General features: G+C 42.9%; 1 long non-coding RNA gene across 1 annotated transcript; it reads right to left on the bottom strand.

Annotated features, from left to right (window-relative positions):
* Positions 1–15,716: 15,716 nt before the first annotated feature.
* LOC115542619 (uncharacterized) lies at positions 15,717–16,363 on the bottom strand. The gene is made up of 3 exons (XR_003976580.1): positions 16,271–16,363; positions 16,030–16,124; positions 15,717–15,943 (listed from the first exon to the last, which is right to left on the bottom strand). It is a non-coding gene; the product is annotated as an uncharacterized LOC115542619 (long non-coding RNA).
* Between the last annotated feature and the right edge of the window lie 645 nt (positions 16,364–17,008).

Here is a 17,008-nt window from a genome sequence, read left to right as displayed (position 1 = left end):
TTGGCGTCACGAACAGGAGGAAATAGGGACTCTCCAGCTGCCGGGCCAGAGGACGGGACTCGAACGGATCATACGACCAGAGCTCAAGGGTAAGTTGTCTTGCCATATATAGGATAGAGTCGTTTGATCTGTTCTTGCCCCGTCTGAAACGCTCAGCAGCAGGTCAAGTGTCTCTTTGATCAAACGAACTAAAATTATAGATAAATGAGCGAGTGAGAGATACGGGGGCTCCGCGGGAGAGATTGACGTGCGCGCGCACATATGCCATAACGCGTTCTGTGGTTCTAAATGACCAAGACGCTTTGTGGCTCCCTATTTTGACACGAGTTGTTGTTATTGGTGTTTTGGTGTTTTGTTTAAATAGGCCTTCTGTAAAGTCCTGTGGCTGTCTTCTGAAGGAAGGAAGGACAGTGCAGTGTTTTGTTTAAATAGGCCTTCTGTAAAGTCCTGTGGCTGTCTTCTGGAAGAAGGAAGGACAGTGCAGGTCCGCAGGTCGGTTGAAGTAGGCCTACCTGTTGGATGACTGAGAGTATCCCAGAAAGCTGGGTTGGAATTCATTGCCGTTGATGAATTCATTTTTATTTGAGAAGGGCTTCCGTGGGATACCGACGGGTGAATTTTAGATTCTTTGCTTGGACCAGTTGGACTGCAGAAAAGGGGGGATTTTTAGATTCTTTGCTTGGACCAGTTGGACTGCAGAAAAGGGGGGATTTCTAATTCCGGTCTTGGTATCTTGAGAAAACGGGCTTCTCGCGCTTTTGAATAGATAAGTTTCTTGATTGGAGTACCGCATGAGTTGGTATTTTGAGGAGTTTCTTGTTTGTTCGTGATCTGGTCGAGTGTTTATGTGATTAGCCATTATTTTGAAGGAATAGACTAGTTGTGCGAAGCATCGTTTGTATGGGTTCAATGCCCTAAACGTGATTCAGTTAAGCTGCAGATACTGAATCTGGAGGTGGGGCCAGTCTTTAATTCTGATCTTGGTGCTTTGTGGCAATCATTCTTGTTTGAAATTCTGGTTGATTCATTATTCATCCGACTGTTCATGTGTTAACCAAAAGGCCAGTTTCTACACTCGGTCAACCTTTTATTTGTAATTAATTGCAAACAATTCGGACATTTTTCAATATAAGATAAAGAAATTGTATGAACCGGCTTATTGTCTGTATTTAAGTCGTGTTAGGATTAAGTTACCTCGGAGGTTTTTACGACCCGGTTCATTTTTTTGTTGTTGATTCTGTCATAAATAAATTAGGCGGACAGAGAATAGTTAATTTGTTTAAAGTAGTTGATAATCATAAATAAATTAGACGGATAGAGAACAGTTAATTTGTTGAAGTACTGAATAAATGTGTAAATCTTCTTTTACTTAAACATCATCTCGCTGACTCTAACTGCACGTGCACGAGCAAACACACAGGGGACGAGCAGGAGCCTGCAGGCCGCGGTTAAAGATAATAGTGAAGGGTGGGGGCCACATTCCAACATTCGGGAGGGAGACGAGCGCTTGGGAAGAGTTCACATTTGTAGCTTAGAGATAGTAAAGTATAGAAAATAACTAGTAGAATAAACTCAAATAAATTTTATTAATAAATAGTGTACTTCAGAATAGATAAATAAAGTAATAAAGTAATAAAATAATTAAAAATGGCACCAACAGCAGTAGAGATTTTGAGTAGAGACCGTCTATTGCTCAAAGGTGAGATGAAAAAGATCTCTGAGAATTGGGAAGAAAGGACAGAAGCAGCAGGTACTATATGGCCCATGGGAGGGACTTTTGATCCAATAATGTATAGGGACATGGAGGTAGTAATAAGGAATTACATAGATAACAGAAGTGGGAAAACGGCCTTAGCGAAGAGAGACAGGGAAAGGTTAGTGCTAGCTTTGTTCGAAGAGAAGGGAGAGAGGTGGCGCGCATTACAACGAGTGGCCAGAAAAATAATCATAAAGGAAGAAGAGGCTCAACCTTTGCCTCTGAAGCTTGAGCCACCGCCGTACAAACCAACTAACATGTATCCACTGGTAATAGGCAACGTGGAATTTAAAGGGGAAGTCACACTAGATGAAGGAGATAATAAATGTAACACACAAGGGAGGGTCAGTGGGGACCCAGGCACAGAGGAGTCTGGCTGCAGTACATCAATACAAAGCCCCCTAGTACTCCAGTCACGGGGGAAACTAAGGAGAGCACGAAGGGGAAAAAAGGCACCCGACACCCTCCCCGGTAATTATCCCATTCTAGTCAAAGGACAACAGGTCCAATATCAACCGTGGGGTTCACAGGACCTGGAGGGAGTCATTTCTAAACTCCCCAACATACATAACGGGGCGTCCAAATGGATTAGAACATTTGAGGAGCTCACAGTGGGAAAGCTAATTGCAGTGGGGGACCTGAAAGCTCTGTTGGCAAGAGTATTGGGGTTATCCAAGATGGAGTTTGTACTGAGGAATGGAGGGTTGGATATACTGGATGGAAAGTATGATGAGACTACACTTGATCATTACAGAGGGGCGATGTGGGCCACACTCAGGAGGGAGTTCCCGGTCCGCATGGATCCTAAAAACATGAGAGGTCTCTCTATTGGTGACACAGAGAACCCTGCATCCTACCTGCAGGCCCAAGTAGACAGATGGCGTATGGAGACGGATGAGGATCCTGAGATTCATCCGGTGTTCTCTGTTTTGTTTAGAAACTCTGCGATAGAGACACTTCCCAGCCAAATCAAAGCCAAGCTAGAGGATGTGGTTGGACTGTTTACATCAGGATCTCATAAAGATTTTAATGACCATTTAGTTCATGCAGTGGATGAATATCGTCAGAATAAACAAAGAATACAGGAACAAAGCAAGGAGGTCCAGACGAAGCTATATCAGCTTCAGCTGGAAGATCTCACAAGGAAGGAAAGAGATAAGAAGAGACAGGCAGGTGTTTTAGAACCAGCTGCTGTAATTCCGCAAGCCGCCCAGCAGGGCGCACTTCAAAACCAATATCCACGATTGGCATTCTCCCCCCCAGTACAACAGCCTCAGAGCCAATGGTCACCCACTCCACCTGCCATAAATATACACACACATAACAATGGGAACCCAATGGGTGGGAACAAGCAAAATCACAACAAGGGGCTCCAGGGACAGTATAAAAATAATCAGCAACAGGGGTCCCAAGGACAGAATAGAAATAATCAACAGCAAGGATTCCAAGGACAACCCTTAATATGTTATGGGTGCAACCAGGAAGGACATACTAAGAGAAATTGTTTTACTAACCCTTTTCCATCCCAGCAAGGACAGGGCAACGGTTATCAGGGGAGGCAAGATCAAGGGAACTACAACCAGGGACAGCAGGGTCCCTTCATGGGTCAGGGATACTAGGGGTGCCCAGAGAATCCACAGGGGGAGGGTCAGCTTGTAGCAATCACAAAACAAGCTGATGAGGAACCAATACTGCAGGTTCTGATAAATTATAGAGGCATGCCAATGATGGCCCACACTGGAGCCACTAACACTTGCGTAGGTCCAAATTATGCCTGTCACCTCCCCATGGCAGGAAAATTCACCAAAACTTTAGGATTCTCGGAACACACGCAGTTAATACCTATGACAGCTCCAAGTCATAGGTATAGCTCCATTCTTATTTTAAGTTGTATATGTGAGTGAGTGAGTGAGTGAGTGAGTGAGTGAGTGAGTGAGTGAGTGAGTGAGTGAGTGAGTGAGTGAGTGAGTGAGTGAGTGAGAAAGAGTTACATTGAGTTGAGTTAGAGGGGTCAGATGAAGTGATTTGTGAAGAGTGAGACAGAGAAGAGGAAGAGTGTGTGGATTGGCAACGAGAAGTGGCGATGAGATTGGAGAAGGCTTTCCGGTTAGAATTTTCTTTGGGAGAATGATATCTTTCGATGGTCTTTTAAGATTAATAATCTAGTTTTGGAGTGTGTCCAAAAACGAATAAACCAGAAAGGAAAGGAAAGGATTACTGAAAGTGAAAATGGTTATGGAGATTTGTGAAAGCAAAGGAAGTAGGTAAAGAGAGGTAAAGAGAGTTAGAGAGAAGGAACGTAAGTGAGGAAAATCCGCCGTGGTGGACAGAGAGACAACAGAGAGAAAGAGACTGAATTAGCATTGTGCTGAATAGATTATTTGTGTGCTTGGATGTACTCTGGATTTGGTCCCTGAATGTAATCTATGTCCACTGTTTTAGAGAAAACATAGAACCACCACTGGGATTGGTGATTCTGTGGCTCTTGGAGACTCTGCATCGCGTCGGAACACCATGTGGTATAGATCATTACATCTTGGTACACAGAGCACTGGTGAGACAACGGGTTGGATCAGAGGGAGAAGGTGTTTGGAAAAGGGAGAGGAATGTAAAGAAAGCAAAAAGGGCGGATGCGGACCGACGCAGAGGTAATAAATCAGCGGAGAGGAGGCTGGGGGTCGGTTTAGCTCAGGAAGTAGAGGGTGTCTTGTAACCGAAAGGTTGCTAGTTCGATCCCCATCTCCTCCTAGCTGAGTGTTGATGTGTCCCTGAGTAAGTTACATGGTGATAACAGGATTTAGGAATAATTATTTAGACTCCAAAACATGAGCAATTAGCGTTAAAAAATTGTCTGCACACCACACTCCACAGGAGTCAATGGGTTCAATGGCGCCAGGGTAAAGTGTCTCATCAAACGAGGAGCAGACCCAACCCATGGACTCTGCGTGGATAGGTGGATGTTATTTTGGTGCTTGGGCCTGACGAGGTCTAGGTGCCAAGATGACAACACAAATAAAATATTTCCTTCGAGATTATGATAAGTAATAGACAATTTATTAAAAGTGATCTTATAATTTAGAAAAAACAATCGGCAATACTTAAAAATTAGACCAAATAAGTATGATAAAACATTATCCAAATTTCTAATTTAGGTTATCCACAATGACAAATGTCATTTAAAATAAATAAGTAAAATAAAATAAAAAAGGGTGTGTGTGAGCCTGTTCTCGTGTGTGTGTCAGGACTGCCGAGGTAGGGGAGAATCCTCTCCTACTCCGAGTGAGTACACAAGGGGATACCCAAGCACACTTCAGATAAAACAATATGGTTAATTAGTAAATGGAAACAATGTATCAATTCAGTGTTGAATAAACTAGTTAAGATCAACATAGAGGATTTGGGTTTGGTATAGTAGTGAATCAAAATATGGAAAACACTAAATGCAAAGCAGTAGGTAGAATAAAAGGTTTAATTAGGTCTTCCAATTTAAATAAATAGTGAAGGGCAATCGGGTAGGATTATGAAGAGAATTGTGATTTTGAGCAACGGTTAAGACAGAAGTGAGTCGCCCAATATTGAAAATGCAAGTTTTAATATTGTGATTTTTGTTTTCTTTCACATCTCCCTAGTTAAGGACAATAGGTGGATTGACGCCACATCTGCTGGGAAGGAGTCATACATGCTATGTTGTCAAATTGGATTCGGAAGTAGTGGGATTACCTTCAAATGCCACTAATGCTGTTGCAACACTTTAATAATTTTAACTCTGATAAATGATCTTTTGTTTTATAGTCGCCCTGAAGTGTATTCATCAAGCACACACATGGCTGCATAAGGCAGATGCGGCTGAAGACTCTGTCTCCTACCCTCCACTTTGCGATCTATACCACCATATAGGTGGGGATTGATCGTATCCCAGGTACGGCATCCTGCAATAAGCCAGTATGGAAGGCTGGTTAGCCAACGACGGGTAAGATCCCACCTTGAAGCCCGGGACAACCTAATCAGGCACAGTCACGATTACTTGGCAGAGTCACTGTGAGCACTGGCTCACTTGATCATGGAGTGACGGACTGCAACCATCATAGGAAAAGCCGGCTGATGAAAGGTGGAGGGGGAACAGGAGTCAGATATGTCAGCTATGGCAGCAGAATTGGTCTTGGAACGGGGCATGTCGCGTTTTATTTTATTTTATTTTACCTTTGTGGTATAGAAGCCCACTAACGCATGTACGTTTTTTCGGTTCAGTGCATGACTTTGGAACAGCGTGGTTTCAGGCGGCTGATGGTAAACCCACCCATATTGGGCTTTGGATTTGGACATACTGGTTTCGATTTCCCTTCCCAAAAGATTGGTTTCAGTTTGCTGATGCTTAAGGTTAGACTTTCGACGTTGGGTGCACCAACGGCGTTATTAGATTTGTTTATCATTTAATGCGCATGGTTTTGACCATTGCGCAAGGGGGGAGGTATTGCGGAGAATTAGGAAAAAATTTGAAAACAAGGTTTTTCTTCACCATACTTGCAAACAATGATTGACATCCAGCTAAATGAGTGTGAAATATTTGAAAAAACAGTGTTCAACAGATGGGTAGAAGCAGTCCCATCAGAAGACCAAAGTGCGGCTACGGTAATCAAGGCTCTGACGAGAGAAGTCATGCCAAAGTTTGGAATTCCGTCACAAATTAGCTCAGGCAATAGGGCAGCGTTTATTCAGAAAACACTCAAACAATTGACTTAACATCTGCATGTCAAATAAAGATTAGGCTGTGTCTACATTCCTCAAACCACAAGATATGGTGGAGAGAGGATTGGGACGCTTAAGACAAAAATTAACAAAATTTGTGCAAGTACTAACTTGAATTGGACTAATGCACTACGACTGACACTAATGAGTTATCGCATGAAAACTAACAGAACGACGCATCTAACCCCGCATGAAATTCTTACGGGTCGATCCATGCCTTCACCTGTCATTCGAGGGCCTCATAAAGGACCTCCATTAGAACAATTGGAAACTGAATTAAGACGTTATATGGGACAACTAACTGGCATACACAGGCTTATTTTTCAACAAGAGAAAGGCAGAGTTCCAGAGTTGGAGAAGGAGCCACCAAGGGGGGTGGAGCCAGGTGACCAAGTGTACCTCGGGATGTTCAGGAGAAAGTGGAACGAGCCCAGAAGAGAAGGACCATACAAAGTCGCCAACGCAACACCAACAGCCATCCAAGTGGAAGGAAGTGCCACGTGGTATCATCACAACCACTGCACAAAAGCTGCTCAACCCAAAGCCAGAGACGACCGTGAGGAGGAGGAGCCAGACGCAGACACACGTGGGGCTGACCAGCTGCCCCAGGACCAGATCCAGTCGAGCCAAGAGATACAGCAGCATGATGATGCTGAAAACGGGGAGCCTGTTTCTGATCCTCTACGGGTTGTGCCAGATTTCGCTGGCACAAGCACAGACCCCGAGGAAGGATGAAACCACGGGGACAACACAAACCTGGAAGGGCCAGGAATTAGGGGGTGGTACTGAAAGAAGCCAGAGAGAAACACAGGACAACCCGGCCCCAGCTCACTCAGGAACATTCAACAAGAAAGGGAAAATAGTCCTATATGCTCAGATACCACCGCAGAACCGAGTTAATGAATTTGTGTTTACTGTTATGTCGGATAACCAACCGTTATGTGCATTAACCTTCCGCCAGAATTATGAACATGTGCATAAGAAGAATCGGTGTGAAGTAAATATCCAATTTAATCCAATGAAATGGTGTTTAACAGTAACGTCAGGAATACATGGGGCTATAACAGAAAGTATAAATTAAATATGAGAGAATATATACTTCTTAAAGCTGTGGCTTGGCAGAACAAGACAGGCTTTAGATTGGCTTTTAGCAGAAAAGGGGGGAGTTTGTGCCCTTATAGGTGAAATGTGTTGTACCTTCATTCCAAATAATACTGCCCCAGATGGATCATTTACACTTGCGATGAACAATTTAAAACGTTTAAGAAAAGAGTTAAAGGAAAACGCAAATCCATGCAAGCTTGTTGACAATTTTAGTTTTTAATTTCTATTATTTACTTATTTTTGGAAATATCATTTTTTGAGTTTCATATTTTTATGTCATATATTCTGAAATGCTAATTTTCAATGCATGTTGAAAATACTGTGTTATGTGTGACTTCTAGTTAGACATGTTAGACATTTGATAGATCTTTTTTGCCTTAAACCAGGTTGAGACTCCTGAACATGTTTAAAGGTTTTTTAACGATGATCAAATGTAGTGCAAAATATGACCCAAACGACTGTTATGATTTTGTTGTGATCTTAGTAGTCACAAAAGGGGGGATGTGTGGTAGAAATTAGTGAGTATATTCTATGGTAAACCATGATTATTAATAGGTTTTATATTTTAAATGGTGGAAAGCATTGTGCTTGCAGAATCTGGGTTCAGAACAGATGGTGCACAGGAATGTCTAGGGAACTGGGGGGAAGCTAAGTTGACCTCAGCCTTTTCAGCCTTGGGTCATCTTGGCTAATGAGGTTGATCCATGCGGACCTCAGAACTGGGCAGTTGATAACATGCTGGGACGAAGATTGACGGGCGGAAACCCCATTGTGACTCCATTGTAACAAAGAAATTCCTATATGTGTATAAAGTGAGGCTGCAGCCAATGTTCGAGCAGTGACTCTTAAGACCTACTCGGCTGTTATCGTTGTTGTTTTTCTGCACGATAAAGTCCTTTGTCAATTCTTGCTCCGGACCCCTCGTTTTATTTTACTCTCTCTCTCTCTTGAATTAGTCTAAGTGTTTATATCTCGATTAATCTACTACACTTTATGTAACTTTTAATGATATCATCTTGTTAGAAACACGTATATCTGAGAGCCAACCCAGTCGCCAAAAGCATACCTACGTTGACAGTGTACGTTTCGTGAACACTGGATTACGTCGCATTTCAACATAAAATAGCGTGTTATACACACACACACACGCACGCACACGCACAGACACACACACATACAAGCACACACAAGCACACACACGCACGCACAGACACACAGACACAGACACACACACACGCACACACGCACACGGTGCATTTCGCTGCTAAAACAACAACAAAAAAATATTCCCTCAAATATTATTACTTTCAAAACGTTGGCCAAAATGGCCAATAATATCATTTTTTATTTGGGATGCTTCTAGGACATTTTGGGTGGATTTTGAACGGTATGTGGGGGGCACGTTTTTTGCAGGACCTGGCAACCCTGCGCTGTTGCCCGAGATCTGGATCCACCCCGGCGTGGTGCCGTCTCCTTTTGACCTTTTTGACCCCAGACTTCTGGGGGAATAGCTGAATCAATTCATTAGTCAATCAGAAGCATGTAAATATCTTCCCGGTGGCGTAAGAGGACGAACAAGGTGTCCTTCAACATCTACGCTTCCAGGCGATTGCAACGGTGCCTGTCGAGCTGTCGAAATTGGAGGCCTTAATCAATACTGAGCAGCTATTGATTTGCTTCCCGATAAAGATTTGTCACAAATGACATGTTATTTAGCATCTACACGTTGAGCTGAGTCCAATGACACCAAGAACGACACTCTAGCTAATGGTAACATGTATTTTACATGGTACACCTAGGCCTAGGACATGATCTCGGTGTAGCAAGAGGCCGAGCTTGATCTCATTGGACTCAGCTTAACGTGTAGATGCTAATTAACATGTAATTTGTCAAAAATCTCCATCGGGAAGCAAATCTATAGCTGGTCATTATTGATAAAGGCCTCCAAAATTGACAGCTAATTACTACCCCGAAACATATTCAAATATGATCATGTGTGGCACTGTTGCAATCGTCTCGAAACGTAGATGTCAAAGGACACCTTGTTTGCTCTGTTGCACCACCGGGAAGATATTTTCATACTTCTAATGGATTGATTCATATTTTAAGGTTCTCGGAGTGAGACTTTAAGTGGCTGCAGCAGAAGTGTTGAGACGAAAGATGATATCAAGAGATTTATAGAATATTCCCATTCACATTATGATTCTTCGTCGTAACATCCGACCAAACATCCTTTACATTCACAGAGCGAAGATTATGAAAGTCCAGGCTCAGCATGTGCTCCATCTCGTTGCACCTGCACCCAGCGGCTCGCTTGCAAGATTTTGGCCTGAAGTTCTTCCCAGACCTATACCCTAACAGTCCAATATGCATATCTGAGAATCAGGCCTCTCTTCAATAATGACAAAATATAATGAGAGAAATACAGATTCACTTTTTGTTATCTCATAAGCGGCGTGGTGCCGGCTCCTTTTGACCTTTTGACCCCAGACTTCAAAGACGTGGCCACAGGCCAGCGGTGCCACAAATGTACACCTCCATCCCGCAAAAAATGGGGCCTAGAAACTAACCTCTGTCTTATGTACATTGACCGTACTGTTGGAGGTCACGCCCCTTTTCCAGCCTTTTCGAGATAGCTAGGGATGCTAAAATGTTGACACACATTTCCCGGGGCCCCGAGAACGACATATGCAAGATTTGTAGTTCTAGCCCATAGAGAAAAAAAGTTTTCCCAAATGGACTGTCATTTGGACAAAGCCCCTTCAGGAGTGTTGCCTGCGAGACCTAATGGTTCAGAATGTGGTGGAAAAAAAGTTTTTGAGATAGGAAGGTCCTACCGCCCTGAAATTTGAATACCATATTCTAGGGCCTAACTGGGACCCCCGCACCGAAACTTGGCCCGGTCGGACCCCGAGTGCAGGAAGGGGGGGCCTGGACTTTCATAATCTTCGCTCTGTGAATGTAAAGGATGTTTGGTCGGATGTTACGACGAAGAATCATAATGTGAATGGGAATATTCTATAAATCTCTTGATATCATCTTTCGTCTCAACACTTCTGCTGCAGCCACTTAAAGTCTCACTCCGAGAACCTTAAAATATGAATCAATCCATTAGAAGTATGAAAATATCTTCCCGGTGGTGCAACAGAGCAAACAAGGTGTCCTTTGACATCTACGTTTCGAGACGATTGCAACAGTGCCACACATGATCATACTTGAATATGTTTCGGGGTAGTAATTAGCTGTCGATTTTGGAGGCCTTTATCAATAATGACCAGCTATAGATTTGCTTCCCGATGGAGATTTTTGACAAATTACATGTTAATTAGCATCTACACCTTAAGCTGAGTCCAATGAGATCAAGCTCGGCCTCTTGCTACACCGAGATCATGTCCTTGACCTAGGTGTACCATGTAAAACACATGTTACCATTAGCTAGAGTGTCGTTCTTGGTGTCATTGGACTCAGCTCAACGTGTAGATGCTAAATAACATGTAATTTGTGACAAATCTTTATCGGGAAGCAAATCAATAGCTGCTCAGTATTGATTAAGGCCTCCAATTTCGACAGCTAATTACTACTATTAAACATGTTCGAATATGCTCATGTGTGGCACCGTTGCAATCGCCTGGAAGCGTAGATGTTGAAGGACACCTTGTTCGTCCTCTTACGCCACCGGGAAGATATTTACATGCTTCTGATTGACTAATGAATTGATTCAGCTATTCCCCCAGAAGTCTGGGGTCAAAAGGTCAAAAGGAGACGGCACCACGCCGGGGTGGATCCAGATCTCGGGCAACAGCGCAGGGTTGCCAGGTCCTGCAAAAAACGTGCCCCCCACATACCGTTCAAAATCCACCCAAAATGTCCTAGAAGCATCCCAAATAAAAAATGATATTATTGGCCATTTTGGCCAACGTTTTGAAAGTAATAATATTTGAGGGAATATTTTTTTGTTGTTGTTTTAGCAGCGAAATGCACCATGTGCGTGTGTGCGTGTGTGTGTGTGTGTGTGTGTGTGTGTCTGTGTGTCTGCGCGTGCGTGTGTGCTTGTGTGTGCTTGTTTGTGTGTGTCTGTGCGTGTGCGTGCATGTGTGTGTGTGTATAACACGCTATTTTATGTTGAAATGCGACGTAATCCAGTGTTCACGAAACGTACACTGTCAACGTAGGTATGCTTTTGGCGACTGGGTTGGCTCTCAGATATACGTGTTTCTAACAAGAATATATCAATAAAAGTTACATAAAGTAACAGTTTAATAACACAAACGCAGGAAGCACGTGAGCTGCTAGTTTAGCGAAAGCAACCTGACGTCGTTGAAACATGCGAGCGAGCCGATCAAATCCTAATAACTATAAAACTAAAGATCAGACACAATCACTGACTGAAGATTATGCAAGTAAAAAGTATATTTCTCGCTAGAAATGTTATTGGAAACACGTTTAACGGTGAATCGGTCCTAAAATATTGCATTTCCCATTCAGATAATAAAGATTAATAAAGATCATACACATTCACTGACTGAAGATTATGTAAGGAAAATGTACATTTCTCGCTAGAAATGTCATTAGAAACGCGTTTAATGGTGAATCTGTCCTAAAATATTGCATTTCCCATTCAGATAATAAAGATTAATATAAGCTACGCCGTGTTCCGGAGCCGCGGGGGATTCTGGGAATTGGGGTTCTCAGTTGACAAATGGGGCTTTTGTTAACTTGTTTTGTTGTTAGGATTAAGTGGGTTTAATGGGTTCGGGATGTTATGTGGTTGTGTGTTGTTCTATTAACATTGTTCGTGTGTTCATTATTGTCGACACCGTCACCGAGAGTGACGTGACCATCGTTTCGTGCAGCTGTTCCGTGTTGAAGTCTCGTTCAATAAAAACCAACTCTCGTTGTCGAGCGTTCAATAAAAACCAACTCTCGTTGTCGAGCGTGCCCCCCCCCTCAACAAACGTGTCCCCCCCCCCCCCCCCCCTTCAACTAACGTGTCCCCCCCCCCCTCAACAAACGTGTCTCCCCCCCCCCCCCCCCCCCCCTCCCCGGTCAACAACAGTCTCCCCCCCCCCCCCCTAAACAATCGTGTCCACAATTTGCCGCGAAAGCCGTGAAACCCAAACCCCGAAACCCGCCTCCACAGCGGCACACGTGGATACTGTAGGTATAACACGCTATTTTTTACGTTGAAATTCTACGTATCCAGTGTTCATGGAAACGTACACCGTCAACGTTTTTTCTTGGCGACTGGGTTGTTATATGCCTGCAAAATGCTTTTCAGAGAGCTAGAATCACTTTTCGACCATAAACGTGTTTTTGACCTTACATTGTTGATTTCGCTCAAAACGAATGTATTCCACTTCCAAATGGTTTACTATGGCCCAATAACCCTTTGGTAAGCTTAGTAACACGTTTGAATTGAAATTGACAGATATCAACATTTCTTGTTTTTATGCCTGCAAAATGCTTTTCAGAGCGCTAGATCACTTTTCAACCAACAATGTGTTTTTCACCTTACATTGTTGATTTCGCTCAAAACTAATGTATTCCAACCCGGTATCACGCGATTGCGTGCTTATGCGCACGAACGTTAATCTATTGAAGCGTGTTCCAGAGCACGATAGTCCGACTTTTCTCGTGCTACACAGAACGAAATGTAAACCAATGCATTCTGAATGGGAGTGTTCTCAGACAATTAACATGCTCCACAAAACGGTACGAGAGAGAGAGAGAAAGAGAGAGAGGGAGGGACAGAGAGAGAGAGAGCGAGAGGCTTCAGAAAGGGTGTGCGCAAATAGTACAGTGCACCCTAGTTATGTTTATGCCAAAACCTCAAATGCTATATATATATATATTGCCTAATTATGTATATTGCCTATACTGTATATATATATAGGCTATATATATAATTAGGCTATAATTCTTTTATTTAGCGTGTCATGAGACAATCTATAGCCAAATTGTCGAAGATGCCCGAGAATCTCCGGAGATATCAGCATGGGAAATCGGCGCATCAGACCCATGAACCTATAAAGAAAGACGTTATCTCAAGCGGGAGAGAACGTTTGCGGTGCTGGTTTGTGTCACGTAAGTACAGGGCTCTCATGTCTCATGCATTCGGCGTGAGACACACGCAATTCAACCCATGCACACGCTCGAACCTGGGGCCGGATTCACAAAGCATTCTTAAGAAGAAAAAAGTTCTTAAGTAGCACTTTTTTCTTAACTATGTCATTAAGACAAAATTTTAGATTTGATATTCTTGAAGAATTTCTTAGTTTTTTCTTAACTTTTTCCTCAACTTTCTTCTTAAGTTTTTTCCTAAGTTCCTACGTTCTTTCCTAAGAAAGTATTTAAGAACAAATGAGATTCTTGAAGAAAAAGTTCTTGAATTTCTTCTCAAATTTCTTCACAACTTTAAGATAACCCTTCACCAGTCTTAAACCAGCTGCCGTTAAAAGGTAAGTCTTTCTTTAAACATATCTATATGACATTTTCATTAATATATTGCTTAACCCAAGACTATGTGTTAAACAATGTTGTGAATTTAAGCTTGTCATACTAGTTTTATTATATCAAAAAAGCCTATTTTGACAATATTAAATGAAATGGGCCTAAACTCTGTCAGTTACTATTGATAATACCAGACAGTGTTGAGAAGTAATAGTTATCAAGGATGTTTGATTATACTTCAATTTTCTCTTAAGTATATCAAGAAGGCAGTTGTATTTATTTAGATTATTAGATAATTTCAGTTGGCCAAGTCACTGAAAACATATTACTCTTTTTTTTTTTAGATGGAAGTTCTTTGGGTGGCAGTTAGGGAGGAAAATCCACCAAGGCCATTGAGAGACAGAATGGATCCGCTTATACTCCCTGATCACATGTTGATTCGACAATATAGGCTCCCTAGGCCTGCAATAATTTATTTAGCAGATATGCTATCAAATGACCTGAAAAGGAAAACAAGGCGATCGTCACCCCTTCCAGTTGTAACGCAAATTATGGCTGCCCTGAGATTTTTTGCCTCTGAGTCTTTTCAAATGGTGGTGGGGGGCACCCTGGGTGTGAGCCAATCATCCGTTAGCCGAGTGGTCAGAGAAGTTACAAATGCACTCTGTAGAAGAGCACGGCAGTTCATCAAGTTTCCAGCAACAGACGCAGAATGCATTCGAACCAAACAGCAATTTTTTGAAATAGCCGGATTTCCAAATGTGCTGGGGGCAGTTGATAGGACACATATTGCTATCAAAGATAATGTTATTTATTTGAATTTTTTTGCAAATCTGTTTATGCTGTTTATGAACGTATCAGCTTGAATACAAAAACATTTCACGTGGTGCTTGAAGCGTTACCTTAAGTATGAATTATTCCATACATTTTAATTCCATAGGCACCAAATGATGAGGAGGCCTTTGTAAACAGGAAAAAATTCCATTCGATAAACACACAGGTCATATGTGATGCAACGCTCCGAGTGACAGACCTTGCTGCGAAGTGGCCGGATAGCACCCACGACTCCTTTGTTCTTATGAATTCAGGAACAGGCATTACATTTAATGAGGGAGAAATGCCCGGTGGTTGGTTGTTAGGTGAGAACTACACATGAATTCTACTTTAGGTTAAAACAAAAACATACTGTATTGCCCTAACTAATGTCCTCTATGACAGGAGACAGTGGCTATGCCTTAAGACCATGGTTGATGACACCCATCCTTCACCCTGCAACAGAGCCAGATGAGCGCTACAGCCAGGCACAATGAAAAACACGTAGTGTTGTGGAGAGGTGCATTGGGGTAGTGAAGTCAAGGTTTAGGTGTATCGACCGTTCTGGTGGAGTGCTCCAGCACACTCCTGAGAGGGCATGTAAAATTATTACCTGTGCTTTTATCCTCCACAACATCTGCATTATGTACCGCTTGCCAATCCCTGACATCCCAGATGATGATGACCCCGAGGGAGATGTCCCAGTCCCTGCCCCATGTAACACTGGCATGCAAGTGAGACAAGACCTCATAAGGAGGAGATTCATGTGAAGAAAAACCACAATAAACACATGAAAACCTCTGAGTGATTGCAATTTTATTCTAGGTTCAACATTCATTTTTTTTTAAATCAAACTTGGCTTGGGCAAGGCGAAGCTTCTCCCTCTCGACGAGCAGCATTTCCCTCTCCACCTGCAGAAGTTGCTCCTGAGTACGCCTCAGCATTTTAACTTCCTCCAAAAGCTGACGCTGAAGGGAGACCATGTCCTCCGTGTTGCTTCTGGATGTGGCAGGTGTATGAAAGGTTTCCGAGAATAGCTGTGATAATGTCAGGTCATCCCCGGGACTCTGTGAGCTGTGAATGGAACGATTGTAAATTAAACAGCATCAAAATGTATGGTTAGGTAAAACAGGTAATGTCAGATACACTTATTAACTTACGTTTTGATGATTTGTAAGGGCTTGGGTTGGTTCAGCTGCATTGATTGTGTGGGATTGTTCTGCATCCTGGTTGACTGCTATTACGACCAAAGTCTCTAAAGAAAAGCAACAGAAACAGAAAGAAATGTGATGTTAGATGCAGCTGGCTAAAACAACTTACATTAGCAGGGTGAGTGCTTGCTCTGTAAGCTACACACAGTAGCCTACTTGATCAAGTTCTAATATTTAAACAATGAGTTACCTTGCCTGGGTTTATTAAATGGCATAAGGTTTATTCAGTTTATCAAACACTTTTCACAGGACACAATGTTGTTGACAGCTTACAACCCATGGGGCCAATAGCTGACTACTTAGCTAATAGCTAACTACTTGTAACCAATAAATAGATACTTATACAAAGGAGGGCCTAAATCCAGCGAACTGATTGGTTCCTAACTGTTGTATAATGAGCGTATACATAACTGCTATGACGCCCGATCATTTTGTGAAAGTTTGCATATCACTCCGCGCCTGGAAGTAGAAACAGTTACAAAGTAAAACATATGTTGGATGATGGAGAGCAGGGCCGTGGCACCAAATCCTGGGCCCTGTATACAAGAGGTACTGATGGCCCCCCCCCCGAATTCCCTGCAGCCCCCTGCGCTGAATTGTTGACGGGGGGGGGGGGGTAGAGAACAATTGTTGACGGGGGGGGGGGGGGGGGGACGTGGCCGTGTGCGACTCCTAACACTATGGGCTGGTGGATAATTCAAAAGAAATAAAAAACTTTTTTTAATTTTCTATTTTTAATTGCCATGGGCCCCCCCTCTGCCTTGGGCCCCCCCACAACTGTCCACCTTTCCCCCGCAGTCCGACGGCCCTGATGGAGAGGGTGTAAATGTTGTTACTCCGGGAGTGAGCTAGGCGATGGAGAGGCTAATGAAAGCTTAGGCACACGGCGAGTGAACTGCTCCATAGGATAAATTGCCGGCGAACCGCT

Source organism: Gadus morhua, chromosome 1, assembly GCF_902167405.1.
Source record: "Gadus morhua chromosome 1, gadMor3.0, whole genome shotgun sequence".
NCBI classification, from domain to species: domain Eukaryota; kingdom Metazoa; phylum Chordata; class Actinopteri; order Gadiformes; family Gadidae; genus Gadus; species Gadus morhua.
The sequence above is the reverse complement of the archived record's forward strand: the minus strand, read 5'-3'. Positions and strand labels throughout refer to the sequence as shown.